Here is an 11,386-nt window from a genome sequence, read left to right as displayed (position 1 = left end):
GTTAATGAGATAGGCTGATGCTCGAACTGCTTCATCCCAAAACTGAAGAGGAAGAGAGGCATGAGCAAGAAGAGTGAGGCCTGTCTCAATGAGATGCCTATGTTTCCTTTCAGCCACACCATTCTGTTCATGAGTGGTGGGGCATGAAAGTCTGTGGGAAATTCCATGTGTGAGAAGAGTTTGTTCAAAAGCTTGAAATTCACCACCCCAATCAGATTGGAGTGATTTGATTTTACAATCAAACTCATTTTCCACCTGGTTTTTGAAGTTTAAAAAGGTTGGTAAGGCATCTGATTTGCATTTTAGTAAAAACACCCAAGTGTACCTAGAGAAGGCATCTATAAAATGTATGTAATATTTGTAACCACATGAGGACAAGATTGGGGAAGGTCCCCAAAGATCAGAATGAATAAGCTGTAATGGTTTGGTGTACTTAGTTTCTGAATTTGGAAAGGGAAACTTGTGAATCTTACCTTTACAGCAAGCAGTGCAGAAATCAAAGACAGTTTTATTGACATTAGGAACATTACATATATTCAGTACACTTTTGACAGTCTTGGCAGATGGATGACCCAATCTGCCATGCCACAATGAAAAAAGGGAAACATTGGAGTCTGAACTAGTTACATTGACAGCTAAAGACAGACTTTGAGGCTGCAAATCAGATGCAGCAGATGAAGAACTTGCAGGACTAGGGGAGACAGTGTCTGAATCGAAGGCATAGAGGCCATTCTTAAGTTTGCCTTCCATCAGAACTTGGTGTGAGACCTGATCCTTCACAAGGCAAAACTCAGGATGAAATTCAAAATAAACTCGGTTATCATGAGCAAATTGGGATACACTGAGAAGATTTCGAGTGATATTAGGTACATGGAGAAGATTATTGAGAATAAAGGTTTTAGAAGTGAGATTAGTATGAAAGAAAGTCTTACCAACATTGTTTATGGGAAGACCAGTGCCATCACCAACATGGATCTGATCAGTGCCATAGTACTCTTGTTTCTGCATCAGATTCTGCTCATTGAAAGTACAATGATTGGTGGCTCCAGAATCTGGATACCATGCTGGATCATTAACAGAAGATGCAGAAGCAAGCATGGCTTGCATCGGAGACGATTTGTCATTTTGGCCAGCACCAAGGCCTGGAAACTCCAGATTAAACCGTTGATAGCATTTTGAGGAAACATGACCAACCCTGCCACACAATTGACAGACAGGTTTGTTGCCAAATTGAGTGGGAGAGGGACCTCTGGGATTGGTGGAAGACATTGGAGAACCTTGGCCCTGACTGTTGGGTGAGAAATTTCGAGATCCTGTAGCATAGGGATTCCAATAAGGAGCTCTTGCAGATGGAGGAGCAGATCCTCTAGGTTGATTAGTATTTCCTTGATTCGATTGATCAGAAAAAGAAGAACGATTCTTGAAGGCACTTCTGTTATGAGCAAGATTAGCTGAGGGAGCTGAATCAAGATCTTGACTGTGTTTCTCGATTCTATGTTCTTGAGCTAGCAGAAGTGATTCAATCTCGGCAACTGTATATTCATCATGACGAGAGTTGATGGAGATGATGAAGATATCATAATCTTGGGGTAATCCATTAAAGATGGCTGATATATGTTCTTTTGCAGAAAGAGACTGTCCAACAGATCCAAGACGATCGACGAGAGTTTTGACTCCAAGAAGATAATCATTGATCGATTTGGACCCTTTCTTGAAGTTTCGAAGCTGAGTCTGATATTGATCGATCTTTGCTGCAGATTGAAAGGCAAAGCATTGATCCAGAATACTCCAGACAGCAGAGCACGTGTCACAGCCAACAATACGCATAAGAATTGTATCAGACATAGACGAAAGTAACCAGGCATAGAGTAATTGATCTTGCTTGATCCAAAAAAGATAAGCAGGATTGATAGTACCTGATCTTTCGTCATTTTCAGTGAGGAACTTCCTTGGAATCTGAGGTGTTGCTGCAAGAAAAGGAAGTAGATCATGGCCTCGGACTGCAGCTAGGACTTGAGGACGCCAGAGTAAGAAATTTTGATTGTCGAGCTTCACTGAAAGTTTGTGAGAGAAGATAACTGGAGGAGTAGTTACAGTATTGGCAGAAGCAGAAGCCGCCATTGATGAATCAAGAAAGATCACAAAGGTTGATGAAGGAGACGAAAAATATCACAGAGAGAAAAAGAGCTCTGATACCATGTCAAAGTAAAGATTTGAGGAAAAATGAATAGTCTTATTATTGCTCAAAGGCAGAGAGGAATATATATACAAGAGTAAGTTAGAAGTTACAGCTGTATAAATAACAAACTAACTAACTATAACAGACTAACTAACTATTCTGTTCACTAACAGTTGCTAATCACACAACTACTGCCTTCATCTGAGTTGGTTGCTTAGAGTCTGTCCATAAGTATTTGGGTTAGGATGTTTCTTGCTAAACATGTGACAAGAAGCATCACAGGAACTGCTTGAAAAAGTGTTTTGTTTGGAATACAAATTTCACATGTCCTAATAATTAGTGCAACTTATTAGGAAATCTGTTACATTAAAAATCATGGACATGCTCCTTTTGCCGAGTCTAAACTACCAATTGCATACTCTAATCAAGTATGTTCATTTTGGCTTTAACTTAGTCGTTACTGTACACAATAAATTAGTACTACTCTATTTTGGTCAATTGGCATGATTATAGTCATATTTTGTTAGATTTTTTTTTTTTTTTGAGAAATAAACTTGTTATTATAAATTAGATATGAAAGTCATTTACAATAACAGAGTTCATTGGCGGAGGTAAACAATCCGACCAAAAACAAGTCTCATCCACCCCTAAAGCAAATTTAGCCAAACAATCAGCTGCCATATTAGCTGAGCGCTTAACATGTGAAATTTTTACATTAGGGAAAAAGGATAAAAGACTAGAAATATCTACAATCAAATCTTGAAAAGAAGAGATAGCAGAAGAAGGTTTGCATAAAGCATTAGAAACCCGAAGAGCATCCGTTTCAATTTGTGATATTGGAAGTTGAAGCTGAAGCACCCAGTTTAAACTATGAAACAGTGCAATGGCCTCCATTTCGTGTGAATCGAAACAGCCTACTACTGGTTTAGAGAAGGCAGCTGCTACATGTCCGTTGGAATCTCTGACTAAAGCTCCAATTCCAGTAATTTTCTTGGTTGAGTCGACTGCTGCATCAACGTTAAGCTTTAGCTGACCTGTAACAGGAGGTTTCCAAGATTGAGGAATTGTTGTAGCAGACGGTTGCATAGCTGCTGCTGCTGTTGGTGAACCAGAATTCTGAGGAGAATGATCTGAACTATGCCTTAGCTGTGCAATGGAGAAATTCTGGTAGTAATTCAAAGCAAAGGAAGATAGTAGCTTGGCAGATTTGGCCCGATTGCCATGAATCACTCTATTTCGCTCAGTCCAAATTGACCACATGATACAAAGGATTTGTTCCATCTCAACCTTAGAGTATATAGAAGACAAATGTACCAGATAGTCACCTTTACGCATAGTTGAAGAATTATTCCAGTCCAGCAGAAAATTAGAGTGCCTCCAGACCGCTCTAGCATATTTGCACCCAAATAAAGCATGTCCTATTGATTCCCAAGCCTGATGACAGATGGAACATGTTGAATCTGAGATAACCTTTCGTTTAACAAGGGCAGTAGCAACTGGAAGAGCCTCATTAAAGGTACGCCAAACAAAGATTTTAATCTTTTGAGGTAATTTCAGCGACCATAGAAACTTCCACCAAGCAGCCGTTGAAGAGGAAGAAGAGCTGTTGTCCGAATCTTCAAGTGAAGCAGCGAAATGATACCCAGTTTGAACCGTGTAGATACCCGAGGAGTTAGGATTCCAAATAAGTACATCATCCTTTCGAAAAAAACTCAGAGGTATGGTGAGAATTCGGTCAACATCAGGAGGAGAAAACCACTCATTGAGCAGATTCAAGTCCCAAATCCTCTCATCTGTAATCAAATTAGAGACAACTGCTTCAGGTGGACCTGAGTAATGGTATGGTAGAAAAGTGGAGTGACCTGGCATCCACGGATCTCTTGAAATCTTCACTCTACAGCCTTCACCAATTTTCCATCGTAGACCCGCAACTAGTAAGCCTTTACCCCAATGAATTCCTTGCCACGTTAGAGAGGGAGAATGCCCTGGATTAGCTTCAAGTATAGAGTTGTTGGGGTAGTATCTGCTCTTCAACACCTTGGCCAGCAATGAATCGGGTTGTTGTACTAATCGCCAAGCTTGTTTGGCAAGCATAGCACGATTAAAGTGAACAAATGAGCGAAAACCCATACCACCACTATCTTTCCGTTTGCATAAAAGGTTCCATGATTTCCAATGAATTTTGTTGCCATTCTCATTCAAACCCCACCAGAAATTGGCCATCATAGATTCCAGCTGATTGCAAAAGTAAACAGGTAAGCGAAAACAACTCATTGCAAAGGTTGGGATAGATTGAACCACTGCTTTGAGAAGCACTTCGCGCCCTCCTGCGGAAAAGATTTTTTCACTCCAATTATGCATGAGCTTCCAAATTCTCTCTTTAATGTCACTGAACATGCGTTTTTTATCCCTTCCTGAGTATGAAGGCAACCCCAAATATCGCTCATGACATTCACATATAGGCATGGCAAGTTGCCGATGGAAAAAGATTTGAGCCGCCAAAGTTGTGTTGGGAGAGAAGGACATGACTGATTTATCAGTATTTAAGACCTGACCCGAGGCTCGCTTGTAAATTTCCAAAGATCTCTTAAGAGCAAGGCATGAAGATTCGTTAGCTTGGCAAAAGAGGAGACTGTCGTCGGCAAAAAATAGATGGGAGATGGAAGGAGCATGCCGAGTTAATTTGAAACCCTTGAGATTACCGCTGGTCTCTTCATGTTGAAGTAATCTTGAAAGTCCTTCGGAGCAGATAAGAAACAAGTAAGGAGAGAGTGGGCAACCTTGCCTAAGACCCCGAGATGGAATAAGAGACCCCAAAGGTTCACCATTCAGCAGAAACGAAAAGCTGTTAGTGCGCAAACAGTTCATAATAAGAGTGATCCATTCACAAGCAAATCCCATTTTAGTCATGACTTCTTCAATGAATCTCCATTCAACACGATCAAAAGCCTTGCTCATGTCCAACTTCAGTGATGCAATACCATTGCGTCCCAACGTTTTGTTCTTGATAGCATTAACTAACTCAAAGGCTACAAGGATATTGTCAGTTATCAATCGGTTGGGCAAGAAAGCACTTTGTGTATCAGATATAACAGATGGAAGAACATGTTTCAACCGGTTGACGAGCACTTTGGTGATAAGCTTAGAAACCACATTACATAGGCTGATTGGGCGGAAATCTGTAAGTCGTTGCGGTTTTTTAATCTTGGGTATAAGAGTGATGAGTGTTCGGTTGAGACCAGTGGCATCAGCACCATTATTCAAAACACTTAACACAGCTTCAGTTATTAAACCACCAACAGTATCCCAATTATGCTGGTAGAACATGGGAGACATTCCATCTATACCCGGGCTTGTGTCAGGAGCCATTGAATGTAAAGCTAACTCAACCTCGGTCTCAGTGAAAGGTTTAATAAGCTCATGGTTCATATCATCCGTGACTGAAGTGGGAATGACATTTAAAGTAGCAGCCAGCGCCTCTTCATCCAAAGTTGAAGCAGTAAAAATGGAGGAGAAATAATCATGGATAGCATCCAACATACCAGATTTAGAAGTTACCCGATGGCCTCCTTCATTAACCAGAAATTTGATGGAGTTATTAGATTTCCTTGCTGAAGCTTTAGCATGGAAAAATTTAGTGTTACGGTCACCCGCAGACAACCAATCCACCCGAGATCGTTGGTGCCAATAGATTTCTTCTTGCTCTAATAAGTCCTCAAGAATTGCTTCAGAGCGCTTCAGATTTTGCATTGTATTAGCCGAACGAGTAGGAGCATTATTCAGAGATTCGACTTGAAGCTGAGCATCAGAAATTTTCTTCCTCATGTTACCATATTTACTGATGTGCCATTTTTGCAAATGATTAGCACAATCTCCTAAGTTGGAGATTACAGCTTGAATAGGATTAATGGCAGATGAAGTGTTCCAGCAAGAAGTAATAATATCTTTGCTCTGTGAGTCTGAAAGCCAAATTTTCTCAAATCGAAATCTACTAACTCTTTTGTCCTGCTGTAGCCGACTACCTACTGGTGCAAAAACAGCTGAAATTGCTCTATGATCCGAACTAAAATAGTCCAAGTGTTGAATGAGAGGAGTGTTAAAAGTGGAGTCCCAAAGGTGATTAATAAAACACCAATCAAGGCGCTCCTTTATTGTATCAACACCAGTCCTATTTTTGATCCAAGTGTAAGGATCACCTTCAAAAGGAGATTCATGAAGTTTACAATGATCCAAAGTTTTGCGAAAAGCTTCCATTTGTTTCTCATTGCGAAGACAGCCCCCCGATTTATCTTGATTGGAAAGGATATCATTGAAATCACCAATGGCAAGCCAAGGTAGGGTGGGAGAGACATCAGCCAATCTCTTCAAAAGAACCCAGGAATCAGCCTTGTCAATAGCACTCGGAGAACCATAGAATGCAGAAAAATGGAAAGTAGCTTCATTGTCCTCCTTAACATAGCAGTCAAAAAAAGTACGCCCAAAATTAAGTAAAGTAACATCAATACTTGGCTGCCAAAGGAGCATTAAACCACCACTAAGACCAGAACGTGGTGATTCTAAACCATTATTAAAATTCAAAGATTGTCTGAAACGAGAGATGGAGTTTGAAGGAAGTTTTGTTTCCATAAGAAACAAAATTTGGGGCGATTGTTGTTTAACAAGCAATCGAAGGTGTCTAAATGCGTTCGAGTTCCCCAATCCCCGAGCATTCCAACTCAAGATTTTCATAATGAGTTGCGGGATTGCAAAGCAATCTCCGCGGAGTTGTCAATGAAGCCATCCGAATCCATGACATCACAGGAAACGTTTTGACCAGAGATTTCTCCCAATGACAAAGGGGAGGGATCAGCCTGAAAACCTTGATTACGGCAGCGTTTAAGAAATTGTCTCATGGTGAGAGAATCATTGTGCCGTTTAGGGGTGGAAGCAGGAGGTAAATTCTCTTTGTTAGTAGCAGCCATAACAGAGAAAGGGTTAGGAAGGATACCCGAAAGTGTAGTGGAGGTTGAAGGAGTGTAAATTGGTTGAGACCGAGGAGATAAATGATTATGAGGAGGGTTAGTAGTAGAGATAATTGGTGTCAATGAGGGAGGGTAAGTAGCTACAGGATAAGTTGGTCGTGATGAAGAGCCAATATCTGGAGAGTATATATCAATTAAAGCAGTTTTGGAGGATGAGTTACTGTGAAAGGATGGTGTAAGTAATTGAGGAGACTTTCTTTGGAAATTGGTAGGGGCAGGAGGCAGTGGGGAAATGGGGGTGGAAGATTGAGGATTATGTTGGTGATGAAGGATTGGAGTGTTGTGTGGCAGACTAGGATCAGAGGCCGTTGATGAAGATTCAAAGCCAATAAGCGAATTTGGTTGAGGCTTGGCAGCAGAGTGAAGGCGAGGAAAGGTTGAAGTGAGGGTGTTTCGGGCAAGGCGGGTTAATAAAGGCCAAGCATTCCCTTTAGCAAAATCAGTACGATATTTATCGTAACCCGTAGAAGGAAGTTTGGCACCTTTCAACCATGGACCATAAGGAAGGTCATCATCATTACCATCATCCATTCTCTCCATAAATTTGATGCATTTTTCAAAGGGGTGACCAAGAAGACCACACTCAAAGCAAAACTCTGGGAGACGCTCAAAACGAAAATCAATCCAAAATTCATCACGAACTTTGGGAAGGCTTATCATACGGCCACGAGGAAGGGGTTTGTTAATTGGCAAATTGACACGAATCCGAAGGAAGGGACCCCAACCCTCATCAAGTGAATCTTCAAAAACATCAATAAACTCTCCAATGAGATTACCCAAAGCTTTTCCAAGCGCCTTTGACTTACTTAAAAAGGACAGTCTATATATTTGAACCCAAAAAGGGGTGAAGGATAGATCATTCATTGAGACATTCTGCAGAGCACTTGGAGTGTACATTACAATAAGATGGTTTTGGAAGTGCCATGGTTCCTTATTCATCACCCTTAATTTGTCACCCGCACAACCAAAAGAAACCTTAAATAAATCCTCACCATATGCAGAAATAACAGCAGGAAAACGACCCTTCCAGTGTCCAGACATTTGGTCAATAAAAGATGGCTTATGGACATAGTTCTCTGTAAGAACACGAGCAATGAACATGTGGTTGGAATGTGTGGATGACGAAGCTGTGAACTCCTGAGGCAGAGTAAAAACAGAGCCTTCCTCTTCCGTAAGAGAGAGGGTAGTGTTGAGAGCATTAACAATGGGATCCATGATCAGAATAAAACCAGGCGAAAGATGGAACAACAAGGAACATGAGGTGCAAGGAATACGGAGGGGAAACAAACAGGTTGAAGGCTAAAGGAAAAAAACCCAGAAAAACTGAAAAGGGGAGGGAAAAACAAAGAATTTGAAAGGGAAGTTAGTTAAAAAGAAAGCAAAGGAAGTTAAAATCACTTAACCGCAACAGACCAAAAAAGGCACTATTCCTACGCTTCAGTGGTGTAAATGTTAAAGCAAAAGAAAACAATAGTTAATTAATGCAGTAAGTTATATATGAAAAATAAAAAAGCCATATTTTGTTAGATTTAAATTTTAATTTGTTCCATATATAGTAGGATTGTTGCCTAATATACAAAAGATTTTATTTTGATCTCTACAGTAGCTTACTTGTAAGGAGAGCATTGAGGTTTGAGTTTTAGTGTCAATATTATTTTTGCTATCTATCTCTTTGTCATTTTTTGATAGTTGCTCTATTCAAGTATTGTTCATTTTGGTTTTAACTTAGCTATTATTATACACAATAAATTGGCCAAAATAAGTTATGCATTATCTAAAATAAAACTAAGTATGTGTGTATTGCACATAACTTATGTAGTAGAATAATGCATGTATATAACAACTAACAAAGTAATTATGTAATAATGAAATTTGTAAAATTTATGTAAAAATATGTAATTTTTCTAAATTAAAAGAATTAAAATAATATAAAAAACTCAATGAAATTACAAAATAATCCTTAAAATCATAGTAATTATAATATTTTTCTTTCAAATTTATGAGGAAATAATCTCATATATTTAACTTTTAAGGAAAAAAATAGTCATAAATAAAAATAAAAAATCAAACCCATAAAAATACATAAAGTAAAAAACAAACATATTTTATGTAATTTCCACCAATATAAATACATATAAATTACCATTGCTTCTAATCCAAGTCTAAGCCAAAAATTTCCCCAACAAACAAAATAATCTAAGTATTATACATTTAAGATTCCTATGTCTCGATTAGTTTATGGTTTTGCGTCTTAGATGAACCATAAAATACTTTACTTTAGAGATGTGTTGTTAGTATAATTAATTTGTACACGTTCACACGCAAAACTATTGTCTTGTATGTGGTTCCAGCCTCCAGGCCAAAACCACAAATAATTCGTCATGTTGTCTTTTCCTTTTTTTTTCTTTTTTTTTTTAGGGAAGATTTCATAAAACCAACAAAAATAATTATACTTTTATTCGTCCATGTTTTTTTTTTAACAAAAATAATTCGTGCATGTTATACTTTGCAAATACGTCTTCTAATTATAAAATGTGATCAACCAAATTAATGTAATTGTGACATAAGGCAAGAAACTATATATAACTAATTATACATCTATTAAAATAACATAAGCAACCATGACATTTTATTTTTTAAGAAAATGGGGCTTTGGCACGTTACATGATATCATTTATATATGTTAATGTTATGAGGTGTAAATGCATATCGTATTATAAATATGGGTTGTGTCATATCATGCTATAAAAAATACGAGTTGAGTTGTGTTATAAATATAGTTGTGTGGTGTTGATCGGTTTTCTTATACGTACTGACTCAAATCCGTGCTCTATTTTTTACATTTTATTTTTATAATTAATGAAATAATTATTAAACTGTATTTATATTTTTATAAATTCAATTATTTTTATATAATTTCTTAACAATATTATCTAAAAAAATCATATAAATATTTATTAGAATTATTAAAATTTAAATATTTACTAATAAATACTTAAATTATTATTATTACTATTATTAAATTATAAGATTTTTAATGTGTTGAGCTTTCAGACTAGATTATTCGTACTTACATATCGTGTCTTACGGATTTTTCGTGTCATATTGTGCTTAAACTTACATTTTCCATACCGTGTTGTACTCAAACCCATATTTTTTTTAGAGTTCTTACAAAAATACACATCTTTATGTTATTTTTACATTTTTACTGTCATATAGGGAGTTTCTTCTATAGGGGCTCCAAAAAAGACCCCATCAATTTAGGTGTCTCAAAACCAATATTAAAGTGACACGTCATTAAGTGAAAGCAAATTTTGGAAGGGTGTGAAACACTAGAACATAATGTCTTCTCCCCATTTTAAAAAAAAACTAATTAAGTTTCCTTTTTCCCCAACTGATGGAGCTAACACATCTAATTAAAGCACAAATATATATAGTTATGAATATCCATAAAAAAAATACAGTTATGAAATTTCAATCTAGATTTGATATTCCATCAACTATGGATCCTCACATTCCTTTATTCTCTCGAGTTTCTCTCAGATCTAGCTTCTATTGAACAGTAAGATGTCTTCAACGAATCAGGTCTCGTTAAGCTTTGTCAATGAACCAGATCTAGTTTCATTTTTTTTCTCAAACTAATGGAACTATAATCGTGATTTGGTTGTTTTTTGTTTTGTGGACGATTATCAGTGCTCATCTCTTGGCTGTAGTTTCATTTTTCTTTTTCTCTCAATCTTAAGAAATAAATAAATAAACTAGAACGAAAAATTAATCACCCCAAGAATTTCCTAACCCTGAATCGGACGATGCTCATCTTTTTTGGTTGTAGCTTCTTCTTTTTTTCTCAAGAAAATTTATCTTATTATTTAAAGAAAAAAAAGATAAAAAAATAATAAATAAATAAATCAGGAACAAAAAATTACATTACCCCAAAAACAAGAAAATAAATTTGGAATGATTAACTTCATACCATTTAAAAAAAAAAAACCTAAAAAAAAATACAAGAAAGAAATAATAATCCAGTGTTTTACAGGTAACAAAAAACAAATTTCACTTAATGACGTATCAAAACAAGATTCATTACAAAACACTCCCATACATGGGGTCTTTTTTTGATACCCCTATATTAGAAAATTCTTATACATATTTTTTGTTGGAAATTATTTTACCAGGATCTTAGATC

This window comes from Cannabis sativa, chromosome 8 (genome assembly GCF_029168945.1).
Source record: "Cannabis sativa cultivar Pink pepper isolate KNU-18-1 chromosome 8, ASM2916894v1, whole genome shotgun sequence".
Taxonomy (NCBI): Eukaryota; Viridiplantae; Streptophyta; class Magnoliopsida; order Rosales; family Cannabaceae; genus Cannabis; species Cannabis sativa.
This window is presented reverse-complemented; position numbering follows the sequence as displayed.